This window comes from Aphidius gifuensis, linkage group LG2, assembly GCF_014905175.1.
Source record: "Aphidius gifuensis isolate YNYX2018 linkage group LG2, ASM1490517v1, whole genome shotgun sequence".
In the NCBI taxonomy this organism is placed as follows: Eukaryota; Metazoa; Arthropoda; class Insecta; order Hymenoptera; family Braconidae; genus Aphidius; species Aphidius gifuensis.
Genome location: NC_057789.1, coordinates 17,116,029 through 17,125,930, shown reverse-complemented (window position 1 = coordinate 17,125,930; position 9,902 = coordinate 17,116,029). Strand labels below are relative to the sequence as shown.

The following is a 9,902-nucleotide window of genomic DNA, read 5'->3' as shown; positions in this document are numbered from 1 at the left end:
ACTTGTATCGCTTTTTTTTTACACTGCGCACAATACAAACATACTCTAACAAACACTAATAGAGCATTATACACATGATGTTTGTCAGAGTATGTTTGTATTGTGCGCATTGTAAAAAAAAAGCGATACAAGTCGCGCACGTTACCATGGTACTACTAGCGCCCCTCAATTATGCGGCGACCATATAGCGGAACGGTTTTCACTCACATCGGAGACGCAGACACAGCGACTGCGACACCAGCGCAGCAGCGACTTCTTGACGCAAAGCACCCACTTTTGACGTGTCCAGCTTCTTGACGCGCAGCATGAAACTTCATGACGCGCAGCTTGTTTTGGCCGCCATTGTTGTTTACATTCTGTCAAAAAGGTCACATGTTTTAAATTTGACAGAATGTAAACAACAATGGCGGCCAAAACAAGCTGCGCGTCATGAAGTTTCATGCTGCGCGTCAAGAAGCTGGACACTTTGCGTCAAGAAGTTGGGTGCTTTGCGTCAAGAAGTCGGCTGCTTTGCGTCAAGACGCTTGGTGTCGCGCGTCATGAAGCTGTGAGTGAAAACCGACCCTATGGCTGAATGCACCTGTGACATGTATTTTTACGTATATACATATATATGTATATATAAATGCATATGTAACTTACATTACCACCAAAAACTGGCGAAAAAACTGTTGACATGTCTTCAACAAAAAAAAAAAAGAGTTTTCAGTTATCAAAAAAAATGGGAAAAATATGACTGGGCTAAAGGTTAGGAAAAATATTTATAATCATGTTTATTTGATATATGTTCATATTAATAAATTGTATTTATGTATTTTATATAGGATGGATTACATCAATTGTGAATGCTCCAGAAGAATATCATAAATTATACTATACTCATCAAAATGAAGCATGGTGGAAAGCTTAATGCAAAATATCTTTGCGTGCTCATTGCACTGACTTCAGCATGTCGTGTGCATGGAGAAAATATTTTAGCATGAACATTATCAAAGAAAAACACAATTATGAATTTTGGTACGTATAGGATATTTGTTTTTTTTGTTCAGCGAATTTTAGATAATGTAATATAATGTAATTCATTTTTCAGTTGCTCCAACAGTCACTGATGAGATGAAAAAGCTTGACATAAAGTTGTCAGTATTTACAGCTAACCATATGTCAATGTCTGCAATTGATGATCTCAGTGAAATACTTAAATTACATGGTAAAGATACTGTATTTGAAAGTTTAGGTTTACACCATACAAAATGTTCAAGTATAGTTTGATAATTGGTGAGCAATACATAAGCCAAAAATTATTTCAATAAAAATACATTATATATTTTATTTTTAAGCCAGGAAAGACTATTTAATTTTAAAATATTATTATAAAAAATGTAAAGTTAATATGTTGATTATTGAAATAAATACAATTTATTTAATATTTAATATTATAAAATAAAATATAGGTGTGTTTTGTATTATTATTCGTCCAATTTAAATCCAGTCAATTCATTGTGTATACATTAGAGCTGTGAGTCGGTTATTAACCGGTTAATAACAGGCGGTTAAAAATTTTTCGGTTTTTAACTAAAAAAGGGAGGAGCCTGCGCACAAAATGCTGCGCGTACTTCATACTGCGTATGTACTATGTATTATTTATTAAATTTTTTAATTTTCAACAATAAAAATATTAATTTATTATAAATAATATTAACAATAAATATTATTCATTTAATGTCAAAAAAATATGAATAATTAAATTATGTTGACAAAAATTCAATCGTAGTGTCAACTGAAAAATTTGTGAATAAAAAAAGACAGTGAAAAACGTAAACATCATAACAACTTTAATTTTTATTGTTATTAATATTTTTTTAAACATTTTTTTTTAAAAGAAGAACTATCAGTGATAAATTTCGAATAATTATGGGTATAACAATTAATATTATAATTTGCAGTTGATGGGTATGTCATATTCAGCCCAGAGAGACTTGATTATTGTAAAAAGGAAAAGTGAGGTTAAACCCAGAGTTCACAGTCTACATTTTTGTTGTTGATGTGCATTGATATGTCATATATGTAAGTAAAAAAAGTAATTAAATTGAGTTCAAAGAGATTTAATAACAGTTCATATATTTTATAGATACTAATTTTAACAATGGGTCGTTCTGAATCTGAGCTTTGGAAACATTTTAATGTTGTTGCAAATCCTGAATACAAACACAATTGTGTCTTAAGACAAAAAGTTGTAAATATTGTGGAAAAAAATATGTTTCGAATGCTGGTAGAATGATGAAGCATCTTGCTCAAGAATGTCAAAATTGTGATGATGAAATTTAAACAAATTTTGAGGAAATGATTGTGCCAAAAAAATAAACTTGATGTCAGACAATCATCTAAGCAAGTTGTAGCACTAATTACAAAGAACAAAACAACTCAAAACAAAAGCTCAATTGACAAGTTTATTGATACTAAAATGTCCAAAGAAAATCATGATAAATTGAATGCTTCTTTTGCACGAGCAATATATGCCAGAGCTTGAATTAACATTATTGTACTTAAAAAAAGGGGTTAGAAGTATTATTTTTCTAAGTTCAAAGTACACCAAAAACTAATCATTTAAAATTTAAAAACACATCTAGTTTTTAGTTGAGTTTGTCCTTTTTTTTTTTTCTTTTTTTTCTCATAAGAATTTTGCTTATTTTTTTGTTTTTCATTTATATTTTTTTCTTTTTACTTTTTTTTTTGAGAACAAATTGCTAGTGCAAAATCTTGACTAACTAATGTCACAATGAAAATAAAAAGCTTTATTAGTTTTCAACAAGTTCATGGTATAAAAAAATATAAAAAACGTTAACATATGGTATATTTTAAAGTTTGTATTATTAGCTCCTTGTTACAATATTATTGTATAATTTTAAAAATATTATTAGTCTCAATTTTTCTTCTATTCATTGTTACTAATAAATTCAATATATGGAATCTACAGGTCTTGCTAATATTATTATTCCCAATCATTTTTATTTTTTATATTTATTTTTATTTTCAGTATGTATCATTATAATTTTCTTTTTTTAACCCTAATTTTATATAAATAACTAAAATATTATATTTTTTTTGTTTATAACAATTTATTTATTTATAATAATTTATTGTTTTTATTATTAATAATTAATTATATGAAACGTTGAAATAAGTCTCTGATTTTGGACCTATCGTGAAGCTTTAAATTCAGCGCATGCGCGTCGATGCCCCGCCCCCGTTCTGTTTTAAACCGGTTATTAACCGTCAAAAAAATGAATAACCGGCTAATTAACAGCTCTAGAATACATTCAATTTTAACATATAGGGTGCATTCCCTTAATAAAAATTTTTTTTTCGTTTTGCAATTTCGCCCTGTAATACCGGCCAAAATTTTATAGGAAAAAGCTGTTTCTTGTAGTGGCAGTACTGGCACATGACATTATTTTTTTTGGCTTCCAATTATTAGATGAATAACTGTTCAATGTTCATATTAATGCATATCAAACTGAAATAAATAGAAAATTGACTTGTTGTGATTGTTTGTTATTGTCACATAGCTCGTACCACACATTATCGTAAACTGTAAAGCCTGGAATATTGCATAGAGAAATTTATCACTTTTCTCGTTGTTTCTGTTTCTAGTTTTTAGTCGGTAATACAGGGCGAAATTGCAAAACGAAAAAAAATTTTTTATTAAAGGAATGCACCCTTTTACTATGAATTAAATTGGTCATTTTTACGTTTATAAAGTTGGATGAAAAATGGCGATATGTGGCGTTTTGAAGGTAAGGAGATGGCGATACGATGCTCTGAAAAACTGGTAACCCTGGCGCCGAGCGTTGGCTCCAGCGTTGCCACATGAGGCACAAATGTGCCTTTCGAGGCACATTTCTATGAACGGTGGCACAAAAGCACGCCTTTTTTTTTGGAGGCACATTTTTATCATCACTATTATTATATGCTTTTAAAACATTTTAGATCCAAAACATTTTAGAATTTTTTTTTTTCAATGCGATAAGAACTGCCTTCTTGCTTTGAATAACCTCAGAACTCGAATTTATTATTTTATGATGTTTATGTTTTATTTTTATGATGTTTATGTTATAGATATTATGTTTCGGAATGGAAGTATCCTTTTCTCTGTTCCAAGCATTGAGTACAACTTAAGAAACTCTTTCTAAAATATTCATTGTATAATACAATTTTAATTGGTGTTGATTGCCATTGAAATTAATTATTAGGGTTTGCCTATAGGAATCGATGCAGCCAAAGAAATTATGTGGTAAGCAACATTATTCATTAATTTTTTAGCTTCATCTTTTCCTCAGCTGCTGCTTTTCCTTGATATTTTAATTTATTGAAGAAATATAAAATAAATGCAATTTATTTCAATAAATAAAAATACCAAGGAAAAGCAGTAGCTAAGAAAAAGATGAAGCTACAAAATTAATGTAGCCAAAGAAATTAAATGATAAGCTGCATCAATTCCTTAGCTCCATTCTATATAAGATTTTCTGGGCTAGTGGCTTGCACTTTTAATTTATCCCGCAAATTACAACTTTGCTTACGTCACAACTTTTTTTTATTTTAATTTGTTAAAGTAAAATAAAGGCTTTTATGTAATTTTTTCTTATTTTTTTCTTAAAATAAAACGGTAAAGCTGTAACTCAGGGATAAATGTGTTCTTAGGAAAAGGCTAAGTACAATTTTTATAGCAAATATTCACAATGTAAATAAAATTACTTAGAAATTAAATCATTAATTAATTAAGTTATTAAATGAAATAATATTATATCACATCAAATAATGAATAATTATTTATTATTATATCAAATTAAATTACTTAGCAATTAAATTATTAATTAATTTAATTATCAAATGAAATAATATTATATCGCTTTAAATAATAAATAATTATTTATTATTGTATCAGTAAATTAAATAAACTTTTGAATATAAAGAAAATATGGTATCGCCATCTAGTGTTGAATTTTCAAAACTAAGTCGAAGCGCATCTATCTGCCAAGAGGCACATTTCCCCCTGCCTAGGAGGCACCAAGAAGACTAGAGACTAGGTTCCTAGTCTTCTTGGGAGGCACATTCTCTGAGGGTGCGAACACTGAAATATAATAAAACTGGAAGGTGAACTCCTATGCTTAGCCAATGTACGGAATGTCGCTAGAGATAGCAATACATTGGTTGGCATTCTCTCTCACTCACGCATGCGCACATTGAATCTTGTACAGTCAACGTCAAAACAAACTAGTACTACTCAGTATAAAAGTTACATTATATTTCAGTAGTCTCAACGAATTATAGTTGACGTGACTGTACCGACAAGGACAACATCCCAACCATTGAGTTTCTCTCTCGGCGACACGAAGTTCGGCTTCCAGTTTTATTATATTTCAGTGGGTGCGAACTCATGGGACCGCTAAAGTTAGCGGCAATATGGCCGATTTCAATATGGCGGCCAATAAGGCTGCAGCACCCGTATTCAGAGGATGTTCTCATTAGGGCTTTTTTTTCCGATGGCGGCGCTTGTGAACTTTTTATATAGATTTTACATGGAAAAGCTTCACAAGCGCCACCATCGGAAAAAAAACGCCCTAATGAGAACATCCTCTGAATACGGGTGCTGTTTTCAATATGGCGGTGCATCAGAGCATGCGCAGTTTGTAAATTCCGTGATTTGAGCACTTTTTGTCGAATTCCGTGAATCTAATTTTTACTGTTCAACTCAGTTGAACAGTAGAATTAGAGTCACGGAAGTCAACAAAAAATGCTTTATCCACGGAATTTACCATCGCCATATTGAAAACAGCAGCCATATTGGCCGCCATATTGAAATCAGCCATATTGCCGCTAACTTTAGCGGTCTCATGAGTTCGCACCCTCAGGGGTGCGTTCTTAAATAGAGAGTTACGGGGTAGAGTTAGGCAGAGTTAAGTTAACACCAGACTATAACCCCAGTCGTTCTTAAATGAATAAGGTAGAGTCAGTGGGTTAAGACTTAAACACACGTATATACGTCTTAACTCACTGACTCTACCTCGTTTATTTAAGAATGACCGGGGTTATAATCTGGTGTTAACTTAACTTTGCCTAACTCTACCCCGTAACTCGCTATTTAAGAGGTGTGTTCGTTCACTTTCCACACCGAGCGTATGCACGGGGCGTATGCAAAGAAGCGCTAGCGTTTTGCGGTCATTTGAAGAAACTTTAGTAACTAAAATTTACTATTTATTTATTGCTATTCGTTTTTTCCAGTTCTTTCGCTCTCTTTCATTATTATTAATTGGTAATTTGTTCTTGCGTCTGAGAAAAAATTATTAAATTAACAAAATAAACACAATGACTGAAAATAACGAATTTTTTAGTAAATTTTAGTTACTAAAGTTTCTTCAAACCCTGGTGGAAATATTACTCCGGCATTACTCCGGCATTTCTCCGTTTTTGGCCCATTTCCGGAGAAATTACTCCGGCATGAGATTGATGGCGGAAAAATTACTCCGGCATGGAATTGATGGCGGAGAAATTACTCCGGCATGAGATTCGTGCCGGAGAAATTACTCCGGCATGAAATTGATGGCGGAGAAATTATTCCGGCATGAGGTTGATGGCGGAGAAATTATTCCGGCATGAAGTTGATGGCGGAAAAATTACTCCGGCATGGAATTGATGGCGGAGAAATTATTCCGGCATGAGATTCATGTCGTAGAAATTGTTCCGGCATGGGATTAATGCCAGCAAAATTATTCCGGCATGGGATTGATGGCGGAGGAATTATTTCGGCATGGGATTGATGGCGGAGGAATTATCCCGGCATAGGATTCGTGCCGGAGAAATTATTCTGGCATGGGATCAGTGAAGGAGAAATTATTTCGGCATTAGATCAGTGAAGGAGAAATAACTCCGGCATAAAACTAGTGGCGGATTCATTTTTCCGACATTAACTTCATGCCGACAAAATTATTCCGGCATGAGATTGACGGCGGAAAAATTACTCCGCCATGAGATTGATGGCGGAGTAAATACTCCGGCATGAAAGTAATGTCGGAAAAATTAGTCCACCACTAGTTTTATGCCGAAGCATTTTCTTCAGCATTCATCTTATGCCAGAATAATTACTCCGGCATAACATTAATGCCGGAGTAATTAATTCGGCATGAGATTACTAAAAAACAATGTAGAAATGTTATATGTTCATCAATTTTATCAAATATATTTATTTAAACTAACCATCACATTTAATGACTCAGAAAAACTAAAATTATATTTTCGGAATGTGGTACGTTTATAATGAACTGCTTTTCCAAGATCTATAAATTTATCATCAATCATATAATGTACACGCCATGATAAATCAGCAGCACATTGACGTAATTTTGGCATAACACGTTGTTCAACATCTTCTCGTTGTAATAATGTTGCAATATACTAACACATGCATCAACAGCTAATAAACGAACAGAATCTTGTTCATCTCGTGCAAGTATAACAAACATTAGAATTGAATCAGATTTTAAATACTCAATTTCAACAACTTTCGCAAATTCTCCCAATTTTGATGATGCTGAACGTCGCCCCATTAGTGTATCATCTTGACATAAATTATAAAAATGATTTCTTAATTCAGCTATTGTTGCTGTACTTACACGTGGATAAGATACACTTATTAAACCACATGTCGATGTTCTTGACGTACACCAATCACCAGATGCCAAACGTTGTACCAATGGAACAAAATGTATCAACTCACAACGAGTATGTTCAGCACAAAGTGCCAAGGCAATCGTTGAAAGTTTTTTGATTGAATTTAATCGCAGCTATAAAATAAAAATATATTCATTAATTGTAATAAAATAAAATGTTCATCATATTTACATTTTAAACAAATTTTAAATCAACTGATATGATGAAATTAATATAAAAAAAAACAGTTTAGTTATAACCTCATTGTTACAAACACTTGCTGACTAAGATCGAGTTATTTTTTTTTTTTCAAACATAAAAAACTTTGGTAATATTTGAAAAATAATAATTATTGTACTTACTTGTAAATTTTCATTTTATAAGTCATTGATCAGAACTGCAATTGGATAAAGACTGTCGTCCGTTGGTGAGTCGGCTGCTGCCATTTTGCTGAACCACAAATTTATCCAAGCAGAATTCATTTATTCTGAGTGTTTTAATATTAGCCCTGGGCACAATATGGCTTTTTTTATTATTTTATTTGTTTATTGATATGATTTTCCATTGCCTTATATACTAGGGCACAACACTACAACTTTTTTCTTTTAACAAGATAATGAATAAAAACAATCTACGTTGCTTCCACTGCTATGCTACAGTGGCGCACACATGTATATGAGTAGCGATGGTGAGCAGTAGAGGTGGTATTTCTGGCAGCCGTCCGGCGACTCGGCGAGGATTAGATTATAAATGTGTGAGCGAACTTGACAATTTTTTTTTTTTATAAAGCATGTGTATGTGCGGGGTTGGATGTGGTTCTCCATGAACCAAAAGAACACAAAAGAATAGATTGTCATATTATAAAAATGTTCAACCGATGAAAAATACTTCTAGTTTGTCTGCTCAAAAATAGTATTTATTAATAACAATTGTAATATTTTCTCCGCCATCAATCCCATGCCGGAAAAATTTATCCGCCATCATTCTCATGCCGGAGTAATTTCCCCACCATCGATACCATGCCGGAGTAATTTTCCCACCACCAATCTCATGCCGGAGTAATTTCTCCGCCATCAACCTCATGCCGGTATAATTTCTCCGCCATCAATTTCATGCCGGAGTAATTTCTCCGCCACCAACCTCATGCCGGAGTAGTTTCTCCGGAAATGGGCCAAAAACGGAGTAATGCCGGAGAAAGCCGGAAAAAGCCGGAGTAACGGCGGAGAAATATTTCTACCAGGGAATGACCGCAAAACGCTAGCGCTTCCTTGCATACGCTCCGTGCATACGCTCGGTGTGAATAGTGGACGAACACACCTAAGAACGCACCCCAGTTTAGGCTCTGGCAACACTGGTCGGCTCGCTCCGAGCCAGCGTTGCCAACCATACCATAATTATGGTATGTTTACCATATTTTGATCTTCCATACCATATACCATAACGACTTTACCATATGGCATATACCATAATTTAGTTTTTTCACCAAAAAATCAGAAATTTTTTTTTTTTAATTACAAACATTAACATTTTTTTTTCATATTGGTAGACATACTTCCTCCTTGCTATGTACCAATCAAGAAGACTATAGAGAGATCTCTTGATTGGTCCCCAATATTTGCACCCACTTACACAGGAAGTTGATGAAAAATGTTGTAATGTGTGATGCTTTTTGGGTATATGTATAATGAGCATAAAAAATGATGGTGATGAATATTTGTATAAAAACTTATCTGAGTGTGTGTTAAATATTTTAGCACTCCCACACTCAAATGCTGATAGTGAGAGAACTTTCAGTAAAATTAACTTGGCTAAAACAAAAATAAGAAATAAATTAGCTGTACCAACAATGCGTGGAATATTATTAGCTAGTCAACATGTTCTTTCCAATGGAAATTGCATTAAATTTAAGCTATCCAAAGAAATGCTTCACGTATGACTACAAGTACTTTGTATGATAAACCAAATATTAAAGAAAAAGAAAATTATATTGATGATGATGATGATGATGATGATGAGTTAATGGGAGTTTTGTTTGATACAAACTAAAAATTTTAATTTTAAAAAATTAAACAATATACCTATATTGTTTTTTAATTAAAAATATATTTACATTAAAGAGTACTAAAATTCATATGATAAAAATTAGAAAAAATTAATATGAAAAATGTCATTATTAATAAATAAATATATTAATAAAA

General features: G+C 32.6%; 1 long non-coding RNA gene and 1 pseudogene across 1 annotated transcript; one reads left to right on the top strand and one right to left on the bottom strand.

Annotated features, from left to right (window-relative positions):
• The first annotated feature begins 350 nt into the window (after window positions 1–350).
• On the top strand, window positions 351–1,338 carry LOC122849247. The gene is made up of 3 exons (XR_006373542.1): window positions 351–747; window positions 825–1,017; window positions 1,091–1,338. It is a non-coding gene; the product is annotated as an uncharacterized LOC122849247 (long non-coding RNA).
• A 5,876-nt stretch (window positions 1,339–7,214) lies between these two features.
• Window positions 7,215–9,143, bottom strand: LOC122850440 (annotated as a pseudogene).
• Window positions 9,144–9,902: the final 759 nt, after the last annotated feature.